Genomic DNA, 23,021 nt, shown 5'->3' on the forward strand with positions numbered 1-23,021 from the left:
TAGACAGTCATATTGATTTCCTAAAAATAGCCCTGGACTTTTTTAGATTAAATTTCCCAGTTGGAGAGGTAGGATGCATAAGAAAGTAGCACAGGTTGCGATTCACTTTGCTCTTCAGAGCCTCCTGAATCCTAATTAATTTAAGACTCACAGTTGGCTCAGTGGATGCTATTCGAGTTTGCATGCATTTAGAAAAAATAAAAAGTGTCCATTCCCTGACAGGGGAGATGAGGCAAGAGGTGACTGCACAATATTGTGTTCCGATCCAAGTGTTCACCTCATAGGTGATCTCTAATCCAAGTGTTCACCTCATAGGTGATCTCTTTATCCCATTTTAACCTTTTAAGGCTTTCTGTGTACATGACAGAGTGGGTAGAGCGAGCAATCGCCAGTTTCTAAGTATGGATTGTGAGAAGAATTTGCTGCTGTCTGTGATCACTATGAAACAGGTCCTCTAGGGGAAGTTGTTTATATACATAAACAATGTAGCTAAACATAGAGTAAAGTCAATGTAATGGGGGGATTTTTCTGTTTCACGCATCCAGCCCGGTGGTAGGTCTCCAGTCAGTTGTCTGTTAAGGAGCCTGAGGCCCAGAACTTCACAGTTTGACAGGAAGGTTCAGCCAGTTCGCTCCAGCATGGTTTCACAGCCACGCTTTATGATGGAATGTCATAAATTATATCAGACCGTTAACTTTCTGGCCCTTTGTGCCCCAAACATATTTGTGTTGAAATTGCAGGTTAGCAGCATGTTAACCAGTGGGAATTTTATCTTGAGCTCAGTTATCATTGTAACCACTCTGTTCAGTTTGCCTGTATTTTCTGGTCTACTGGAATTTATGTAGATGATTATGATCAGGAAGCAGTGCTTCTCATTATTATATGATGTGCTCAAGATCATTGCTTGCACCCAGGATGCTTTCAGCTGGATCTCCTCTGCCATGCAGTGTATGAAGAATGTTATATAAATCGTTAGACCACCCATAGGTCATCCGTAGCTGGTAACTTTAGTGGCTGGCTTTTCATAGTCTATAGAGCCGGTCAGAGGGACAGTTGTTTGAGCTCAGCTTTCCTGAAAGATGAGGATCTCAAAATTACTCTAAAATGTCACAGTTTCATCATCCCCAAGATTTTGCACCAGGCCGTGAATGTTCCAGTTAAATTAAATTAACATGTGCCTAACCCTCTAGTAGCTTTAGCGCAAAGCAGTCATGCTTAACTTTGCGGTAATGTGTAAAGTATTTATGCAGCACACAAACAGTAATAAAGTGAAAAATGATACCAGAAATACAAATCCAATCAGTAGAACCAGAGATATTCAGTTTTAAAGTTTTCATTCTAATTAGCACCTAAATGCACATAGCACCACTTGCAATCATCTGATCAAGCTAAACCTCAGGCTGATCGTGATGGAGCGAAGTTGGACACAGACACCAGGTTAGACCCACTGAAAGGTTACCCTCTAAGTCCAGTGTGAGTTTTTAGGTTTGCTGTGGAGGTGATTGCGAGGAGGAGGCTGAGCATTGGGGACAGTCGTCGCTGTAGTGTGAAGATCTGGACAAGTATTGCAGATAGATAGTTCTTCTTCTGTAACTTCCACGGTTCCTGGAATCCGCTCCGTGACAGATCTAATGTGGCCGCACATCATTACACTAAAGCGCAGGAGGCGCTGAGTGGGATCATTGCAGAAGGCGAACTACTAGACAGTTGGAGGTATACGCATCCGCAGGGACAGGAAGGCACACACTTCACGTCCCATAGAGGGCCATGGGTGAGGATAGACTATTGCCTGCTGTCTAAGGGCTTGGCGCCGACCATATGTAGTGTATCACATTTAGCAAGGACATTTTCGGACCACTGCCCGGTGAAGTTGGCGCTTACTCCCCCGGGGTATGACAGGCCTAGGCCAAGCTGGAGATTGCAGCCCACAGAGCTGTTGGATACGGTGTTTCAGGCAGAGTTGGGAGAGGAGATTAAGGATTTCTTTACCAGGAATAAAGGGACAGTAGATAGCGTTGAAGTGATATGGGAAGCTTTCAAAGTAACGATCAGGTGTTTCTGCATGTCCAAAAGTTTTGGGGTGTTGAAGGACTTACAGAATACCTTGTGTAAATTAGAAAATGAATTACGAGAGCTGGAGAGACGGATGGGGAGAGGAGAAGTGGGACAAGTGCAAACGCAGTTTCGGGAAAAATTGACTGACTATGAAGACACGGCACTCAGAGTCAAAATTTAGGGGCAAGTATTGGACAGCCCGGAAATACGGGAAAGGGGAGAGGCCGGGCAGGGCACTAGCCGAGAAGACAAGGAATCCACGTTTTAATGCATACATTTTAGAGATTCAGGGACCCAGGGAATTGTTGCAGCTTGACACACAAGCCATTTTAGACATGTTCCTCACACATTACGGCACTCTGTACACATCCCAGAGACAAAGGCCTCTAGAATTAGATGACTTCATGGGGGACATAGCACTTGCATGGCTTAGTGATGCACAAAGAGAGTTTTTCATGCACCCATTGGAGGTTGACGAAAATAGGGAGGCCATCATGCAGTTGCAGAACAGGATGGCCCCGGGTTCTGATGGCTTACCGGCAGAATTTTATAAAGCCTATATTGACATCATGGCTCCAGTGTTAAAGCAGGTGTATGAAGAATCCCTGAAGGTGGGTATACTCCCCCCCTCGATGAGGGAAGCGATAGTTACCTCTTTGCTGAAACCCGGCAAACCCCCTGAGTCCTGTGACTCATACCGTCCGTTGTCGTTGTTCAACTGTGACACCAAAATCCTAGCGAAAACGTTGGCTAATCGGTTGGCCTTACTAATGGATAAACTAATACTCCCGGACCAATCAGGTTTTGAACCTTATTTTCCTTAATTCAAACGGTAGACCCAGAGTTCCCACTCGCTGCATTATTTTTAGATGCTACTAAGGCATTTGATTCCGTGGAGTGGGACTATCTGCTTGGGGTCTTACAGAGAATGGGCTTCCCACATATGTACTTATCTTGGATCAAATTACTATATCAACACCCCACTACCAAGATATTAATTAATGGACAATTGTCCCAGCCAATAGTGATCTCGAGAGGCACTCGACAGGGGTGCCCCCGGTCCCCACTACTGTTTGCCATAGCTGTGGAGCCTCTAGCTTCCAGATTATGCCAAATCCACATGGATAAGGCATTTCGCTGCTGCATGCGCCAGATACTAATTTCATTGTATGCTGACGATATGACGCTTTATGTCAGGGACCCCATGCAGAATATCAGTCCTATATTGCGAGAGTTCATTCGGTTTGGAAGTTTATCGAGCGATAATATTAACTGGGGCAAGTCGCAGTTCTTCACTCTCATGCCAGCAGTGCCTAGATTTCCGCTGGACTTCCCACTGGACTGGTGTGATAGTGACTTGTGATATCTTGGCATACAGATCACCAGGGATAAAGAAGAAACAATACGGGCAAATTATGGTACGGCTATCACACGACTCACAGCAAACATTACACGTTGGGTCTCGTTACTGCTCTCGTTGGCAGGGAGGGCATCCCTCATAAAGATTATTATATTACCGAAATTGCTTTATCTATTTCTCAATATTCCATACCATCCTGGACAGCATTTCTTTCAGACGTTGCGCTCTGAATTGATCAGACTATTGGATACATCCCCCCAAATATATGCCGCAAATAGCTGTGGAGGACTGGCTGGCAGAGCCGGTGCCACTGAGTGGCTTGATACATGGATCTACGTACTCACGCACGACGCCACCCACTACCATCACAGGCACGGTAGACGCGTGGAACAAGATAATGGCTTTGCTGGCTGGGGCTGTCCTTTACTCCCCTAGGCTACCGCTGACATATCATCCCAAGTTGTCATTGCTGCATTAGAAGGGATTTTTGGAGCTATGCCAACGAGCGGAAGTCTCCACGTGGGGAGACCTGTTTAATGCTGGGAAGTTTCGCACACTAGAGCAGTTTTTACAGAATACGCAATATACACCATTGGACGCATTCCTTTATGTACGTTGAAGGCAGGGAATGCATTCAATCATTCCGGATTTCCCACGAGAACCCTTAAGTCTAGTGCCGCTTCATAACATGCTAGGCTCCAAAGATGGAAAACATCTCGTATCAGCCCTATACACTGCCATACGAACCAACAGGGAAGGAGTTCACAGCTTGGCGCGAGTGCAGTGGGGGAAGATATCGGGCGGGAACTCACGGACGAACAGTGGATATATTGCTGTCTACAGACGGCACAGATCTCAGCGAGCTGTAGGCTGCGAGTGATACACTATAAATACCTGCACCACTGAAGAAATACAAATGTAAATTGGCAACAACTGATAGGTGTGAGAGATGTCACCATCCAGGAGCGGGGTTCCTACACTTGGCGTGCGAGTGCCCGAAAATACAAGAGTACTGGGCACAGGTGTTAGTGGCACTAGAAAAGATGACTGGCAGAGAACTCGAGAGAGACCCTCTGATGGCACTTTTGGGGTACATGGCACAGATACCTAGCGCACATAGGAAATTTCTTGCTATATCACTGTTATTAGCCAAGCGGAGAGTGGCATGTAGGTGGGGACGGGGCCGGGCCCCGAAATTCAAAGACTGGTTGACAGACTTAACATATTGCCAAGAACAGACCGCTATATATGCTGAGACGGTGCCATCCACCTCCAGGCCCAGAGATATATGGAAACCTCTCCAGGGGTACTTACTATTACTTAGATCCACAGATGGAGACTCTGCTCCAAATGTAACTGCTTAAATGCTGATAGGAGGTGTTTTGTTGGATATGTATTTGTTGATGATTTCAGCCTCACTGGGGCCGTCGAGGTTGGACGCCACATGCCCATTGAGCATTGTCACCAGAGGCTCGGGTCACCGGCCCCTTGACTGCTTCCTGATTGGTGAATCCCTACCTGCCTGTGCACAATGCTTCATCTCTAAGTGTCATGTATACCTTTTGATTGTACGGATTGGTTCAAAGATTGACTCTGCTGCATTCGTTTGCACATGTGGTACCTACCTGTGTGGAATATGGGGATTGCACTGTGACTCACTGCATAATGTATTGCTATGTATCGTCATGTAATATGTTAAAATTTACAAATAAATAAAGGAAAAAATAAAAATAAAAACTAAAAAAACTTCCACGGGTCCTGAAGTGTTTGGAAGAGTGACTCTGAGGTCCAATATTTGTACTTGGTGCCAGCCTCGGTGTGGGTGGCTCTCCCTGTCCGACACCCACATGTGGTTCTGGAAAGCTCTTCCATTTCCCCTGTCAAGGCTCCTAACTGTCTGGGATGACAAAAGACTGGGCAGGTCTGGTCCCAGATTTCTTTCTGTGTGCAGGAGGCATAGCCCTTTGAAGTGTAAGTGGGTCTGGATTCAGACCCTCCCAGTCATTTTGCTAGAAATGTCCATCTAGTCAACACACCTAAACCCCTTTGTGTTACTGTATAGAAGCAATACAAAAACCCCAACAGCAGAACCTTTCACAGTCATGTGACCCAGGACACTGGCAGAAGGTTCAAATGGTCAAAATAAATTCTACTCTTGTATAGACGCCAGTGTAGATTACAGTGTGTCTCTGATACCTGGTCAAACTTCCAGAGGCTGACCAACAAATTAAATTCCATATTTTATATTCTTTTGCAGCATGGCAATGCAGTTGTCAGGGAGATCAAGATAATGACTAATATAATAGTAAAGGTGTGATAACTCAGTGGCATGGAGTAGTGACACTCATCTGTTCTAAGAGAGGAAAGGAAGCTTTTTCCTTAGTGCACCTTATAGTACAAAACAGAACACATAGATTTTCTGGATATGAATGTTCAGGGATAGGTGATAGCCAAATCTAATTTTTTACTTTTTTGGAATGAGTGGGTAGAATCCCAAATGAGCTGGAGCCAACAAATGTGTTCCACCTTGAGAAGAAATCCCTGCTGACATAATCTAATTTTCTGCATATGTATACTATTGAATTTTATGTGTTAATTTATTTCTTGTTTATAAATGTTTACATTTTTTGTTGTTTTAACATGTACAATGCATAACATTGCTTTATTCTTGTTTGTTATTCACATATATGTAGTCACATGGTTAATAAAGTTTTATAGAATTAAATTAAGATGCAGCAAGATGAATATGTTAATTCCTACATTTGAAATTATATAATGTGAAGGATGCCCTTTCCAAAATAAATGGAAAAGTGTTTTAGACTGGGACAGAAAAGCATAAGGCAGAGAAAAATCTTCAACTTCCTTGGAGACTGAGATTGAGCAAGCAGAAGCTGTATACACCCTTTGTGAAGGCCACAGGTAGGCACCTCGAAGCCAACCCAGTCTTATCGGCTTGCGGGACATCAAAGATACTGAGCACAGAGATAGACAACAACCTTCTTCATACAGAAAAATCCTACTGTTGTTCTGTATGAAGTGGGTAAGAGGCCACTTTAGAAACTTCTACTGGCCTTTTAGGTGTTAGGACAGATTAGCTATATGCAGGGAGAGAGAGGATGAAAAACAGAAACTGACCCATCTTTACATGCAGGTAATTTCTGAAAAACTATTACAATGTTGCAATTATTTGTAATATTTTGTTTATTCATAATTTACATTGCCATTTTTTTGCTTACTTTTTTATAGTTACAACTATACCAATTTATGCGGTGGGGTAGAACATTGGTTCTAATAAAAATTTAAAAAAACATTTCCTAGTGTATGCTTGACTGTGTCTGTTCATGGTAAAAAGAGGTTTGAAACTCACTAAGTTCCTTTCTTTAAGTATCTCAGAACGTATGGTTACTCAGAGCATACATCCTCATGTGTTGCTTGGTTGGTTTGTGTGCTACAGTTCATCAGCCTTCCGGTTTCTAGTTGGTAAGTTGCAATTGAGTCTGTTCTTTCACCAGTAGGTCTAGGAAACCTACTCTTGGGCTGTATTTTGCTAAGAAGATCAAAACATGTAGCACTACCAAACCTGCTGCTACAAAGTCCTCTTTAAATATTGTCAGTTTCAAAATCATGATTTCCTGTCCCATTTTTCATCTGCTCTTTTGCCTGACCAGTAAAATCCTAGGAAGGGAGTGTATAACAGTGTGTTTTCCCTAAGCATCCCGTTTCTCAAGCAAAGACAAGGAAAGAGATGCGAACACTATGACAGTGTCAATATTCCCTAGGTTTGAAACTGGAAGAGGCCATTAACTCGATTGACTCAAAAGTCAAGTTCAAGGAGGAGAAAATAAGTCCTTTTAAAATACAACTAATTTGTGACAGAGGGAAGGTGGCGGCAAAAGAGGAAATAGGAAGCCAAAGTCACTTCTTTAAAGATGCTGAAAGTGGGGGAAGATGCCAGAGATGTAGGAAGAAGCTGAAGCAGCAAGCCTAGCACAGATATGGTCCTTCAGAGCCACAGCAGTGAGGATGCCAACCAGAAAACTAAAACAAAGACATGCAACCTGTGGGGCAACTGGATAAGCATGAAGAAGAGGAAGACTGGAGGTTCCCTCACTTTCCACCAGGCGGAAAACGATGCCAGATGAGACTACAGCCCAAGAATGGTTCTCAGAGCAAGTTTGTTTCTGATGAAAGTTAAAAGGGAGGGACAGAAAGAGGGGGAGAGGGAAAGAAGTGAAAAGGAAGGCAGTGGAAAATGTTGTGTACTGAACAATCAGCAAATCGCCAAGTATAACTAGAGTAAGTCTGTGACATTGTTGCCTTTGATGTACTGAAAAGTATAATCAATATAGGCATTTCTAATCTATAAAAAAGAAGAACTAAAGTATTTAGGAAACTTTACTCAACAGGTTCCAATACAACAAAGGGGGAACAATCTTGAAAATGATTCTCTTTAGTTCGATCTGTTTAATTTGAACTCTTATATGTTGTCCTATGAAGTGTGCTAATGTGTTGATTTTGGAAGAAAAAGCCTGCTCCACACTGCAGAGAAAAGAATGGACTTAGAAAATAAAAGAAGTATCATGTTTTATAAAAAAACACCGGTGAAATTTGTTATAACATTTTTATGCTGAGGCTAAAATTATGACCATTGAAGAAATAATAACTTTAAAATCGAACTAATAGCCCTGTCACCCCTTCTGCCTGCATATAGTACTTTTCAAGGAAATCATATTTTGAGAAGTCAATCTAACACCTTTCGCTTTCACATTTTTTGATACTTTGATGATTTCTTGAAGAAACGTGAACTTTCCGGTACACACCCCTTTTGGTAAAGGGTACATAAAAGCAGTCTGACATATTTCTAAGAGACTATAAAGGTAACTTGGGGCCATATTATCAAGGAACGGCGATAACATTATCGGCGCTTTAGCGGCAGGAAACTGCCACTAAAGCGGCGATAATGAGCTTGATAATATGCCCTTGTGAATTCCCATAGAAGCCCAGGTTCTGGTGTGAACCTGGGTCTCTATGGGAATTCACAAGGGCATATTATCAAGCTCATTATCGCCGCTTTAGCGGCAGTTTCCTGCTGCTAAAGCGACGATAATGTTATCGCCGTTCCTTGATAATATGGCCCTTAGACTTCTGAGTAAGTTTACAATTTTTAGTAAGATTACAAATTTTCAGTATTCACAAACTGCACTTTTGTAGTAACTTACACTTTTGCAGTAACTGTGCGACTGATTCACAAAGGTAAGCTTACACTTTTGTGTAAGGTTAGTATTTTTATGCTCTCCACAAACTTTTAAATGATAGTAAGCTTACTACTGCAGTGACTCTGCAGTCAGGGCACAGAACTCCACACATATCTATCTGAATATTGTGATGCAGACTTTACAATAAATGGAATCTGGAAACACAGTTTACTCACTACAACACAATGTAAACAAATGCAAGTTTTACCATTCTCCTGCTTAACAAATCGTAGTCTCAATATTCTTGCATGCTTTACACAATTTCAATTTGTTCTCTTTATTCAAATTTGGCTAGATAATCCTCCAGAACAGAAGAAGTTAATCAATCGCGATGGCTGCAACTGGGTCACCAATGTTTTCTGATCTTTTAATATATTTGGTTTGAACATCGTCTGAGATTATGTACTTTAATATCTTCCTGTTTACATGTGTTCACTGATGATGCTGGGCTCGTACATAATCTGAATCAACAAGGCCATTTTATAAGTGCTGAATAGTCATCACTTTTAGAAAACTTTTTCAGATATTGCACAGCGTTTCTTATTGCTATGACAGTTAAGCAAATATAACTTTGTCCCCAGAAGAACACAGTGCATTTAATAAAATGCTGCATTACGTAACTTTTAGTAATACACTAGGAAATCAATGCAGTGATGTTCAATCTAAATTCCTGATCCTGACAAAAAACCCTGATAAAAGAAATAGCCATAGAATAAAAATGACAAATTATCTTTGGGAATTAGTCATTACATATAAAAGTATAGGCATTTGAAACTATTGAAATGGTCTTGTACATATTCAATACAGATACATTGGATTTTTCACACACAAACATGCACAAATTTACACACACACACACATACACGCAGTACATATATTACTATTCAGTGTGTAATATGTTATTTAAAACTATCATTGAGTTTGGAGAGGGGCCTTGACCTGAAGTTGACCTTTGTTCTGTAGCTATAAAAATAGTTGCAAAAGTGTAAATTTGCATCCAATACAATATGTTTTTTGATTTGCCAATATCTTTTGCGCCGTTTGACGAATCTTCGCGAAATTTTCATAACTAATAACTCGCTGTGGTCAGATTCCTATCTTAAAAGTTTTGGGGTGATTCATCAAGCAGGGGCCGAGAATAAAGAGGGTTCCAAAAAGCGTTTTCTCCATGTTTATTTCCATGGAAATATTTGTCGCGGCTACAGTCCGAACTGCTGAAAGGAATTACACCAAATTTGGCAGAGAGGTAGCTCTTGGTCTAGAGTGCACTCTTTGCTTTAAATGGTGTAAATCCATTCAGTAATTCCTGAGAAATTCAAAAAGACAAAATATTGATATCTGGTGAGCGCGGTGGATCCGCGAACCCTCCCGATCACGAGCTTCATTTTGATTGTGCTGCCAACACTCCAAACCAAGAAGTGTTGGCAGCCATCTTCTGACTCTGTAAAACCTAATCACAAGAAAAATGGAATAAAAGGATTAAAAAAAAAGAAGAGGGGGCAGGGTAGAAACAACCTGACCCCCTAGGCCTGGTCAGAGGATCCAACAGGGACCCCAGGGCCTCAAACAGCATTTTTTTTTAAACGGCAGGAATTGCGCTGGGTGCGCGAATCCCACTGAGACAGAAAAGAAACGAAGCACGGTGTCCGGCGCTTTCTTTTCATAAGCCCCTGGGTGGGCCAGGTCCCAGGGCACTAAGTAAAATATATGCGGTTGCCCCCGCAGCCCTGGGGACCGCCACCTCCACGGGGCATTGTTAATATTATGCGGGGGCACGTGGCCCCCCGCTGTCCCAGAGACCGCCACCTCCACAGGGCTTTTATAATTCATGCATGGGGGGCTCCTTCCCCCCACACTGCCCCAAGAACCACCACCTCCTTGGGGCATTAGTGAAACTATGTGGGGGGCCTCGTGGGTCCCCCATGCCCCGAGGATCGCCACTTCCCCGGGGCTTCAATATAAATAAAAGTATGATTCAGTGTCCAGGGCGGCTGACTCCAGAACACGGGGGCTCAAGGTTCGATCCCCGGAGTTGGTGGCAGGTTAGCCCAGCACCTTGTGACTCTGGGCAATAGCTCGCTTAATCTCCCTGACGGACCCTAGCACCGGGACACCTCTCCAGAGTTAGCTGTGCGCTTTACCAATGCTGGTATTTCATATATTATGGAGGATTTTTGCCCCCCTGACAGCGCCCCGGGGACCACCACATCCCGGGGGCTTGTACTAAATTAAATACAGGGGTCCTTAACTGGGGGTCGACTCAGCCCCCTTCCAGGAGCCCTCCTTAGCCCTGGGGACAGCCCCCCCAGGGATGGCTTCAGCATTGTCCCTGGTGCCCACCCCGGGATATTGCAATTTGCTATGGCAGGGCGTGAGCACGGCTCCAGCCCTGTCATAGCAAACTTCTGCTTTGATTCATGGAAGCGAGAGCAAGAAACCTGCTCTCACTTTCACGCAGCAAAGCAGAATTGCTTTTGGGCAAAGGAAGCTGCATGTCTGTAGCTCCCTTTGCCCAGGAGGCAGGAGGCAGGGAGCTGGCAGGGACCAAAGGGGCATTGGGGCTCCCCCACAGTCCCCCATGTGAGGGCCGGCCCCGAGGGATGGGGTCCCTGGAGCAAAAAGTGGCCAAGGGAACGGGGCCATGCGGCCCCTTCCAAATATTTAATTTAAAAAAAAACAAAAAGATGAGTCAATGCCCCAGGGGATGGGGTCCCTGGGGCGGATAAAGGCCTCAGAAGGCGGGGCCGCGTGGCCCCCTCCATTAAAAATATTAAAAATTAAAAATACAAATATGTGGCCGTGCCCTGGGTAATGGGGTCCCTGGGGCCAACATCGGCCTCAGGTAGGGGGGCCACGCAGCCCCCTACCCTTTTTCTTTTTTTTTTTTTAAATAAGAAACAATACTATGTCTCAGGCCCTGAGGGATGGGGTCCCCAGGGCCCAAAAATAATTAAGGGAAGGGAGGCTACACAGCCCCTCTTCCATAAAAAAGATTTACAAAAGACGGCAACTCCCCTGAGGCCCCACCCACTCCCTGCACCACTCTACAAACGCACCTCCTGCTGCTTTCAGGGTTGGGGTATTAAGTCCCCTAGAATCTTAAGGGTCCTTAGGGGCCAACTAGCCCACCAGGTACCTCCAGTAAGCCCCACACAGTAGGAATGCTGAGAGGTGGTCCAAGGCCAAGCCCCTTTTTACACCACTCTCCAAACATGGTGCACTACTGGTGGGGCGATGAGGTCCACATCCTCAGGACTAAAGTGGACTTCATCCCTGAAGCAGCAGTGTGCTAGGAGGTGCGTTCGCAGAGTGGTGTAAAAAGGGGGCATGGCCTTGAGCCACTTTCAGCAATCCAGGTGTGTGGGGGGCTTACTAGAGATAACAGGAGGGCTAGTTGGCCCCCAGGGACCCTCATTAGGCAAGGGGACTTCATCCCCCACCCAAGAGCACACCAGGAGGTGCGTTTGAGGAGTGGTGGAGAAAGGGGGCATGGCCTGTGTTCACGTCTCAGAAATCCCAATATCTGGGGCTTACTGGAGGTGTCAGGTAGGCATGTTGGCCTCTATGGACCCCAAGTATCGAAGTGGACTTTAATCTCCATCCAAGAACGCACTGGGGAGTGCGTTTGCAGACTGGTGGGCAAAGGGGATTTGGCCTGCATTGAGAACTTACCAATGCTGCTGTGTGGGACTTACTGGAGGTAATAGGAGGGGTAGTTAGCCCCCAAGGACATCCTTGGTTGCCAACTACCCCTCCTGTTACCTCCAGTAAGTCTCACACAGTGGTATTGCTAAGATGTCTTTGGAGGCCACACCCCCTTTCTCCACCACTCTGCAAATGTGCCTCCTAGCACTCTACGGGTCTGGGGATGAAGTCCACTTTGCTCCTGAGGGACTTTGTGGGGCAAGGAGCCCTCCTGTTACCTCCTGTAAGTCCTATGCAGTGGAATTCCTGAGCGCTGGCCAGAGGGCCAGCCTCCTTTCTGCACTACTCTGCAAATGCAACTACTATGTTATAGTTATAAATTACTATTTAAAAAACCTTACAAATTCACTGAAAAAACATAGGTTTCAGGGACGTTATAATTAGGAATTAGCATTTAAAAAACCTTTGAAATTCACTGAAAAAAACACAGGTTTCATGGACGTCATAGTTAGTTGGACATTTCACTCATACAAACCAGAGAAATTCGGCCGTTAAAGTTAGTTGAGCTAACTATAACTCGTGCCCCCACAATGCACTGCTGATGACAGAAAATATTACATGACATGGTCAGTGACATCACTGATGACATCACTGATGACATCTCAAATGACATCACTGATGATATCACTGATGACATAATCCACGTAATAATCTGATGCACCTCCTCACACCCTAATATAACCTTTAATACAACCACTCTAAAATACAGACTACCATTTTCGAAACCATAGATACACCAATACCAGTTGCTACATACCCACTCACTGATTCCTAGGTCTTCACACACATCCACTCATTCACCCATACAGTTCCTCACACAAGCAGTCACTCATAAATACAGCACTATCATATGTACTCATACACCTATACAGACATTCACACACCGTCACTCATCCATAGCATTACTCACACACCTAGTCAGTCATGCAAAACATCAATCACACTTCCATTCACACACCTATATAGTTATTCAAAAACAAGCTCACTTATTCATACAGACACATACACATACTTACTCTCTTATACAATCACTGATACAACCACACACTCATCCATACAGCCACTCTCACAATCACTCATTCTCACATTTAGTTCATTTATATACTCTGTCACTCACATATACTGCCTTTCACATATGTAGTTACTCACACATGTACCTCTGAGACATCCATTCACACACAAACACAACCATACACACACTCACCCATCCATACTGCCCTTCACAGATGCACTCTTCAACCCATACACCCACTGAATCACCCACTTATATATCCATGCACAGAGTCACAACCCCCCCACCCACCCACACAGACACTCCGGCACCCATACAGATACTCAGACAACCAATCAATAACCAATATAGACACTCATTTAGATACTCACCAACCCATGCAACTGCTTACACACCAACTGACAGACTGATACAGACATTTACATAGTTTAGTGACTAACTCATTCATTCACTAAGACACGTTTAATTACTCACTTATACAGACAGTCATGCACTTACTAAATCCTCCATTCAAACACTTATACACCCACTCATTCTCATTCTTCAATAAACCTTGGCATATATATAAATATAAAACATATTTTAAACTTTGCATATTTAGGGCCATATGTAGGAAGCCCAATACCGGTCGGTAACGGCCGATTTTCGGTAAAAATCCCGTTACCGACCGGTATTCAGGCTTTTGGTATGTAGGGGGCACATTTCAGGATTCGGTAATTTACCGAATCCGTAATTTTACCGCTTCGGTAAATACTGAATCCTGAAATGAGATGTAGGGGGAGTGTGTGGGTGTTGTGTGGATTCGTTATTTACCACCAACTAAAAGTTGGTGGTAAATGACGAATGTCTTTGAAAAAGCATTTTTTCGCACTTAGAAGTGTGCAATGTGGCAGACATACATGCCCTTAGTGCATGTATGTGTGCCACATGTGCACACATGCAAGAATCAGGGGTGCAACAGGGTGTCACTGTGACACCCTGCCACCCTTGATTGTGCTCCCCCATTACCGAATCGGTATTTACCGATTCGGTAATGGTAACTGGCTTCCCATTGATTCCTATGGGCCTCCTGGCCCATAGGAATCAATGGGAAGCCAGTTACCATTACCGAATCGGTAAATACCGATTCTAAAATACCGACCCATTCCGAATCGGTAAATATTACCGATGAATTACCTACATAGCATTTACCACTTCATAAATACCGAATCGGTAAAATTCGGTATTTATGAAGTGGTAAATGTTAGGCCACCTACATATGGCCCTTAAACTTTAGAGAAACACACAGTTACTGGATGATGTCATCAGTGATGTCATTTGAGAAGTCATCAGTGATGTCATCAGTGATAGATATATATATATATATATATATTCACTGAAAAAACCATAGGTTTCACACATGTTATAGTTAGCGGAAATTTTACTGATAAAAAACCAATGAAATTCCCCCGTTATAGTTAGTGCAGGCAACTATAACTCACGCGACCGCAATCCTCTGCTGATGCTAATACTGTATTTAGACACTTATTTGCCCATGTCTTCTTCCTTACATTTTTAGCTATACATATATTACAAATATTTTTTTTTCATAAAGACACATATGTCATCAGCAGAAGATTGCGGTCGCGTAAGTTATAGTTGCCTGCACTAACTATAACGGGGGAATTTCATTGGTTTTTTATCAGTAAAATTTCCGCTAACTATAACATGTGTGAAACCTATGGTTTTTTCAGTGAATTTGCAAGGTTTTTTAAATGCTAATTCCTAACTATAACGTGTGTGAAACCTATGGTTTTTTCAGTGAATTTGTACGGTTTTTTAAATGCTAAGTTACTTTACGCCATTCGTGGCGTGTGCGCCCACTTAACGCAGTTCGTTCCGTGCGCGCACGGTGCGCTTCGCGCCCACCGCGCGCCCACTTTACGCAGTTAGTGCCGTACACGCATGGTGGGCACACGGTGCGCTACGCGCACCGCGTGCCCACGTTACGCTAGATGGGCCATGTACGCACGATGCGCTTCGCGCACCGTGCGCACATGGAGGACATATGATGCACTTCGTTTTGAAAGGTAATATTTTAATTTTTCGTATATGTTATAAGCCATGCACAAATGATGCCCTTCGGGCACCATTTGCACACGGGGTGGAGAGAGTGTGGATAATTTTTTTTTTTTTTATATTTTAGTTTAACTCATCTTGAATAAGCCATGCACAATTGGTGCCCTTCGGGCAATAATTGCACACGGGGTGGGGAAAGAGTGGATAATTTTTTTTTTATAATTTTTTACCGTACGCGTACGGTAAGCGTAATCGGCGAAATTAGCGAAAAAATAAAAATTCCGTTTTTGGCCTTGGGGGATCTTTGGGGACTCCCTCAACATTGCTATGTGTGTGGGAGCTGTCTAAACAGCCCCTTTACATGTTTTTGTGCTTTATATTTTAAACATCACTCTCAGTGCGAGAGAGAAAATGGCGGCCGCCGCTTCCTGGTTTCGGCCGATTCGAATGTTTACTAAGATCTAAGAGCCAATCAGAATCGCGCTCGCGCACGCCACCGTACGCGTACGGTAAGCGTACCGTAAGCGCACCGTAAGCTGGCTCAGATATATATATTGATTTAAAGGGTATTTTCTCAGAATCTACTGAACAGATTTACACCAAACCTACAAAAGGCACTTCCTTGACCTGAGGACTACCTCTCTGCCAAATTTCTAGTAATTCTGTTCAGTCGTTCGGGCTGTAGCCCTGTCTAAAGGTCCTATGGAAAAATGCATGGGAAAAACGCGTTTTGGGACCCCCCTTTTATCTCAGCCCCCGCTTGACGAATCCCCCCGAGACTTTCAGGGTAGGAGCGGAGCGTAGCGCCCCACCTATTTTGAAAAATTCGCGAGGATTTGTCGACCGGCGCCAAAGTTATTCAAAATAGAATGTTGCGGATTTCCTATGGAAACGTGGTCCTAACTATAACTACCTACTGGCGACCGCCAGTAGGTAATATATATATATATATATATATATATATATATATATATATATATATATATATATATATATATATTCTTCATCAAACGCCGGAAAGCATTGAGGATGCACTCGACAGTAAACCACGATCTGGCTTATTCTTGCAACAACCCACTACAGCACTCCAGAAGTTACTTTATTCGCCTGGCGCATTTCGAGGCCAACGCCTCTTACTCATAGGCTGCTTCAGTCACAGATGAATCATGGAGGGCTCTTTTTTATCCATTTCCGGCATGCTGACCCCCAGTGGGTCTCACTTCATGCTTGTTAGTTTTTCACTGCATGCTTGGACTTGTAGTCCTGGAAGAGCAAGAAATCAAACCTTTAGTAGGTTCCATGGAAACATATATATATATTAAACCTTTTTTGCTCCCTTGATAGGGTCCAGAGTGCTGAGGGGGGCAGACTAATGCCGCTTACTGTGCTGCACCACAGTCAAGTGTATCCTCAATGCTTTCGGGCGTTTGGTGAAGGATATATCTATATATATATATATTTAAGACGACACTGCGAATGGATTAAAATAAGCACTTAACTGGAGGTCCGTGTCCGCCTTTCATTTTGAAGCTATGACGTCAATCGTCCTCTTCACTGTACCTAGCGGCATTTGGATATATATATATATGTATATATATATATATTTATTACCTACTGGCGGTCGCCAGTAGGTACTTATAGTTAGGACCAAGTTTCCATAGGAAGAGCATTTTTTGTTTTGCCTATAACTTTCGCGTCATTTGATGAATCTTCATGAAATGTTCCAAACTAATTCTTTGTTTATATAAGCTCCTATGTGGAAAGTTTGGGGATTAGAAAAAGGGGGGTCCCAAAACGTGTTTTCTCCATGCAAATTTTGATAGGAAACTTTAGACAAGGCTACAGGTCGAACGGGTGAACAGAATTACCTCAAACTTGGCAGGGAGAAGGGTCTTGGTCTAGAAAGCATACTTTTGTTTATTTGGTGTAAATCAAAATTTACAGATATCTGTTGGACTTGGCCCTTCTGGCAGGTTCACCCCTGAACTTTTTTGCTTTTTACTGATGACTTGGTGTGGTAATTGTTTGGTCTCTGCGCACTTTCCCTGTGTCCCAGGGTAAAGTGCGTGCGTGCTCTGAGTGCATGTGGTGAGATAGGCCTGCCCTCCCATAGGAATGCATGGGGAATGTATGTGTCCCTAGTAGTTCCTGATGCGTGGGGTGTGCAGGCCCGAGTTTGGTATGTGCGGACTCGTGGGAGTGAATGCTGCGCGATGATGTGTGCGGCGTGCATGTACCTAGTGTGGAAGTGCCACTTCTAGAAGTGGGCACTTCTGTGTGCAGTGTGTCTGTCGCGTGATTGGCTGGTCGTGTCATGTGACGGGCTAGGGATTCCCCAGAGTCAGGATGAGTCACCCAGTGGTGAATGGGGAGATCAACAGCTAGATGGGTGGGAGGAGTACACCTGGGTCCTGAATAGGACAGGGTTTTCCACACACAATGTTGGCCCCGCCCCCTGCGGTGCGACTGACGACCCTAGCCCTGCCAATGAATAGAGTGAGGGGCTGAGCACATCAAGGGTGCTCCCCAACCAGCTGCGACTGGTTTTCCCCCTCACCCTGAACCCAGAACAAAGGGATTTGGTGTATAAAAAGGGGCTGTGTCCCCTTACAAAATGTTCTTGTTCTACACTTGAATCTACCAGGGGCGGGCTGCTGCTGGGGCTCAGGGGAAGGCTTGCCTCCCTGGGCCCTGCCCAGCCCCTGGATGCCCTGGACACTGGAGGACTTTACTTCTAGCGCCTGGTGAGCGCTTTATTGCTTGTTCTGCTTTGGCTCCTGGCAGGAGGGGGCTTGCTGCTGGTGGGGCCCAGGAGGGACCGCCATGGGGGCTGCCTCCCTGCTGGAGGGCCCTGTGTGCTGGCCCCTGGGCCCTACATTGCCCCCCTGATGCCTCCAGGACCTTCTGTTGACCTAGCGCCTGAAAAGCGCTATCTTTTCCCCCAGGAAGGAGGAACATGTGGGCCTTGGCAGCGCTGGGCTGCGATCGCCGCCGAGGGAATCCCGACGTAGGGATTCCCCCGTGATACTGGTCTCGCGGGTGCCCACCCCGCTGCTTTTGCGCTAATTTTATGCAGGTGCCCACCCTGCGTCTTCGTTTCCAGTTTATGACTAATGCGGGTGCCCACCCCGCTTATTGTAGTTTAATCGCGGGTGCCCACCCCGCTCTCGATTTAAATGACCGAGGGAGCCTACCCCTCACTTTGCCGCCGCAAAAGAAATCACCGCCGCGGCCCGAGCTGCATTTGAAATGCATCGCCGAGCCCGCGGCCCGCCTGGTTGTGGGCGGGGCCGCGGGACGGAAGGGGAAGTGCAGCCATTGCCGGCAAATTGAAGCTCCGGAGCCTCGCAGGCTCCATCGAGAAGCACCCGGGAGCTGGGAAGCCTCGCAGCCTCACGAAGCCAGGCGGGAGCCTACCCCGCTCTGGACAACGCCCCACAAGCCGGCCGTGGAGAGAGCCAGGCAGCGCGACTCGGCTGCCCGGCCTCAGGAGAGCCGGCACGTAGGAGACCCCGGTAAGGAGAGGGCTCGGGGTGGTCTCTGTGCGTGTCTGAGCCCCCCCCCACGAGGAGGCTCCACCAAAGGGGACAGCATTCTCTGCCTGAGAGCCCACGAGGCTCCAACGCATACGGGGGCAGTTCGTTTGGTACTCAGAGCGGCCCCGGGAGGCAGCGGGCCGCTCCAACGTTACCGGGGCATTTCTGCCGTGTTTTGAGTGGCCCCAGATGGCAGCGGGCCACTCCCACATTAGTTACAGAGCCACAGAGGCTCTAGGGTGCTTTTGTTGTTGTTTAGAGCCCCGAGGCTCCAACGAGGCGGCCACGATTATTCTAGAGCCCAGAGAGGGCTCCAGCGTTTGGGGACACCTTCCATTTCGCCGCCAGTGCGCTCCACAGTACTTTGGGGCAAGTTCCTGTTCCATATTGGCACACAATTATTTCAGGAGCCTGTGTGCTCCAGGGGGACATGTTGCTTTAGAGCCTAGGTGGCTCCAACGTGCTGGATATTGTGTCATGGGCCATTTGAGAGCCCAGGCCCCTATTTGCCTTCCACAGCTGCGCAGCACTTAGTGCCAGCTGCAGCGTTTAGGCCCTGTGCTTGTCCCCAGCTGCCCAGCAAGTAGTGGGCAGCTGCTACGTTTAGGTTCTGGCGCAACCTGGACTCTAATATGCTTTTGGGTGCTAGGAAATGTGCGGTGTATAGTATGTTTTGCGCACCCTGTGTTGTGTACCTCTAAATGTGGTTAGTTCTGCCTAGAAGGTTGTTTTACCTGCTTAGGTTGATGGTAGGGAGAATGTACTTCCCTGTGCGATGTGCGCCCCTAGTATAGTTATACCTAGGTGGCTAGGTCTAAGGCGTTAGACTTGCGAGAAATGCATAATGTGATTTATGCCCCTGTGATAGATGCAGGATAGGTTTTATACCTGATGCTAGTGTGATGACGCTGAGGTCATTATTGCGCCAGTAGAGACTGGTTGTGCTCGACAGTTACTTTGTGTTATGTTCTACATTTACTATTGGTGAGTTGTGCTATGTTCTAAGTGCTAATTCCTGACAGTGGTCCATGTGGCCCTGTCCCCTGTATATATAATCCCTTGTAAATTCTGCCCGTGCCTGTTGGCCCATTGTAGAGTGTGTGTTTTTATCTAATGTGTTGTGTATAATACAAAGGCTATTTTTATAGAATACCTTGTGTGGAGTTTCCTTTGTGGTGGGCCTTGGGTGTTGTTGCTGGGTGCGCGCGCAAACGCTTTACACATCGCCTCAGAGATAAGCCTGACTGCTCGTGCCAAGCTACCAAGGGGGTGAGCAGGGGTTATCTTTGGCGTGTAACTTCCTTGCCCTGACTAGAGTGGTGGTTTCTGCCTGACTTTGGCGCGAGCCTTAGCCAACCAGAAATCCCATTTCTAACATTGGTGGCAGCGGTGGGATTTGGACTTGCGTTTGCGCTGTACCGCAGCGGCAACTGGCCGCACTACAAAACTCTGCATTTAGATAAATCACATGGTATAGGGATTATTGTTTTTAAATGTCATTTCTGTGGAAATGTGTTTCTTGTGCACTGTGAGTTAGGTGTCCCTAGCTCGGGAGGGTAGATCATCCCCCTTAGTGCGTTGTGTTTTCTGGATTCACCAGAGGGTGGGATCCAGTGGTGGCAGCAGATGTGTGTCCAGTGCATGTATTCCCATTCCCAGTTCCCGGGGTAGTGGTACCTGTGTCACGTGGTGGTCAGGTTGAGAAATCAGGGGCGGTAGAAACTGTCTTACCAGTCTTGGGAGGGGTGGGGATGAATGTGTAATGCGCTGGATGAATGTGAATGTCCCATTCCCAGTTCCCAGAGTAATAGTACCTGTGTCACGTGGTGGTCAGGTTGAGAAATCAGGGGCGGTAGAAACTGTCTTACTAGTCTGGGGGGTGTGTGTATGTGGATGAAGGATGTGAGTTCTCTGAAATAAGGAGCTTGCTGGTTGATTGGGTGTGAGTTCTCTGGGATAGGGAACTTGCATTGGGGAGTGATTCCAAAAGTAGTGGCTGAGGTGTCTTCCAGCCCAGCGTGGTGGAAGAGGTTCAGAGTAGCCCAGCTAGGTCTCGGTGTAGGGGCTCACGGCCTGTCTCTGCGGAGAAGGAGTGGGTGGGACTGCGTGTCTCCAGGTGCCCGAAACCCAGTGTCAGGGCCTGGATGGTTTCTTTAGGGAACATCAGGTCGGGGGCCTAGGCTGTACCAATAGGTCATTTGAGGAGGATCTCCCAGTGTCTAGAGGACGTGGAGCGTCTGTAATCAGACCTCCAGTAGTCCTGGTGTCTGGCGGTACCGCTCCAGTTGGGAGGGTGCAGAAGTCCAGAGGGAGGGGTGAGAGGGGGAGGGATTCCCCAGTGGGAACCAGTAGGTCAGGGACCAGCCGGGATGGCTGAGTCGCCACTGAGTGACCGTGGTGTCGCCACTTCTGTCCTGGGGGGTCTGCACGCACTGTCAGATGGACAGGAGGTCGTGAGATCAGCGCCAGGCAGACTGTCACACGACCCATTAGGTATGTGTCACCCTCGTTAAGTCCTGGTTCGCCAGGCATCTGACCAAAGGGTACGTCCCTCGGTTGGGGAGCCAGTAGTCGGTGTTTCCGGATCTGGACGTAAGGGCAGCTGTAGTCCTGAGGGCAGGTGGGGCTCATCTTAGGTGAAGAGACCCTGCTCTACAGTGGAAGGGGGTGCAGAGGGAGGGAGTCCTCGCCTCTGACCCCTTGGATCGCGCGCGCAAACGCTTTACACATCGCCTCAGAGATAAGCCTGACTGCTCGTGCCAAGCTACCAAGGGGGTGAGCAGGGGTTATCTTTGGCGTGTAACTTCCTTGCCCTGACTAGAGTGGTGGTTTCTGCCTGACTTTGGCGCGAGCCTTAGCCAACCAGAAATCCCATTTCTAACAATATCCATATTTGGGAATTCTGCTATCTGATTGGCTGAGGCGTTACGAGCACGAGCTTGCTGATTATTGGCAGCGAGCAGTGCGAGCGGTTGGAACTAGGAAGTGTTGGCAGCCATTTTGTGATTCTGTTGAAGCGAGTAAGGGGAAAAAATGGCAAAAAAAGTAGGAAAGAGGAGGGTAGGAGCACTGTGACCTCTGTGGGGTGTTTAGGGTGTGCTATATAGGGGGTGCAAAGCAAAACACTCATTCCTATTGGTCTGAAAGTGCTGGGCTATGGAAATTAAATGAGGTATTGCCTAGAGTCTGATGCTGCTAAGGTGAGCTGCTGCGGGATTCGGGGATTAAAGCATGAGCCCAAACTGTGTGTCTTATACTGTGAAGTCATGTGCTCTGGCCGCTGTACCACATCTATGCAAGTAGTGTCAGCATGTAGTTATACCTACTCGGAGGAACTTTTGTTTTGAATATTGTAACTTGTGTATGGTGCTTAGGGGGTGTTATACAGTGAGTGCAAAGGTAAATTTGCGCGTGTCAAATCAATTTGGTATTTGGAAAGTGCAAACTACTCACTCGTAAAGGTCTGATGGCGCTGGGGGCCTAAGCTGAGCTGCTGTCGGACATGGGGATAAAGGCGCTGAACTACTGACCCCTACCGGTCTGAAAGTGAGGGGTACGGAAATTAAGTGATGTATTGCCTAGAGTGTTATGCTGCTAAATTGAGCTGTGCTGGACTCGGGGATGAAATCGTGAGCCCAAACTGTGTGTCCTATGCTGTGAAGTCATGTGCTCTGGGCGCTGTGCCACACCTGTCCAAGTAGTGTCAGAAATATTTTATACGTAGTAGGAGGAAGTTGAGCCCAAACTGTGTGTCCTATGCTGTGAAGTCATGTGCTCTGGGCACTGTGCCACACCTGTCCAAGTAGTGTCAGCAATATTTTATACGTCGTAGGAGGAAGTTTTGTTTGGAACATGGTAACTTGTATATGGTGCTGGTAAGTGATCCACAGCACTTGCAAATGCAGTGCACCCAGGAAATGCAGCAGACGTGCAAGGTATAGGTGGACGTAAATGGAGTCGACCATGTGATGCCCTGCTATGAGTCAGTGGCTCTGAATGTAGCTGCACTGGCTTGCCGTGTGCCAGTCTTCTGGATGAAA

The sequence above is a fragment of the Triturus cristatus genome, chromosome 8 (assembly GCF_964204655.1).
Source record: "Triturus cristatus chromosome 8, aTriCri1.1, whole genome shotgun sequence".
Lineage (NCBI taxonomy): Eukaryota > Metazoa > Chordata > Amphibia > Caudata > Salamandridae > Triturus > Triturus cristatus.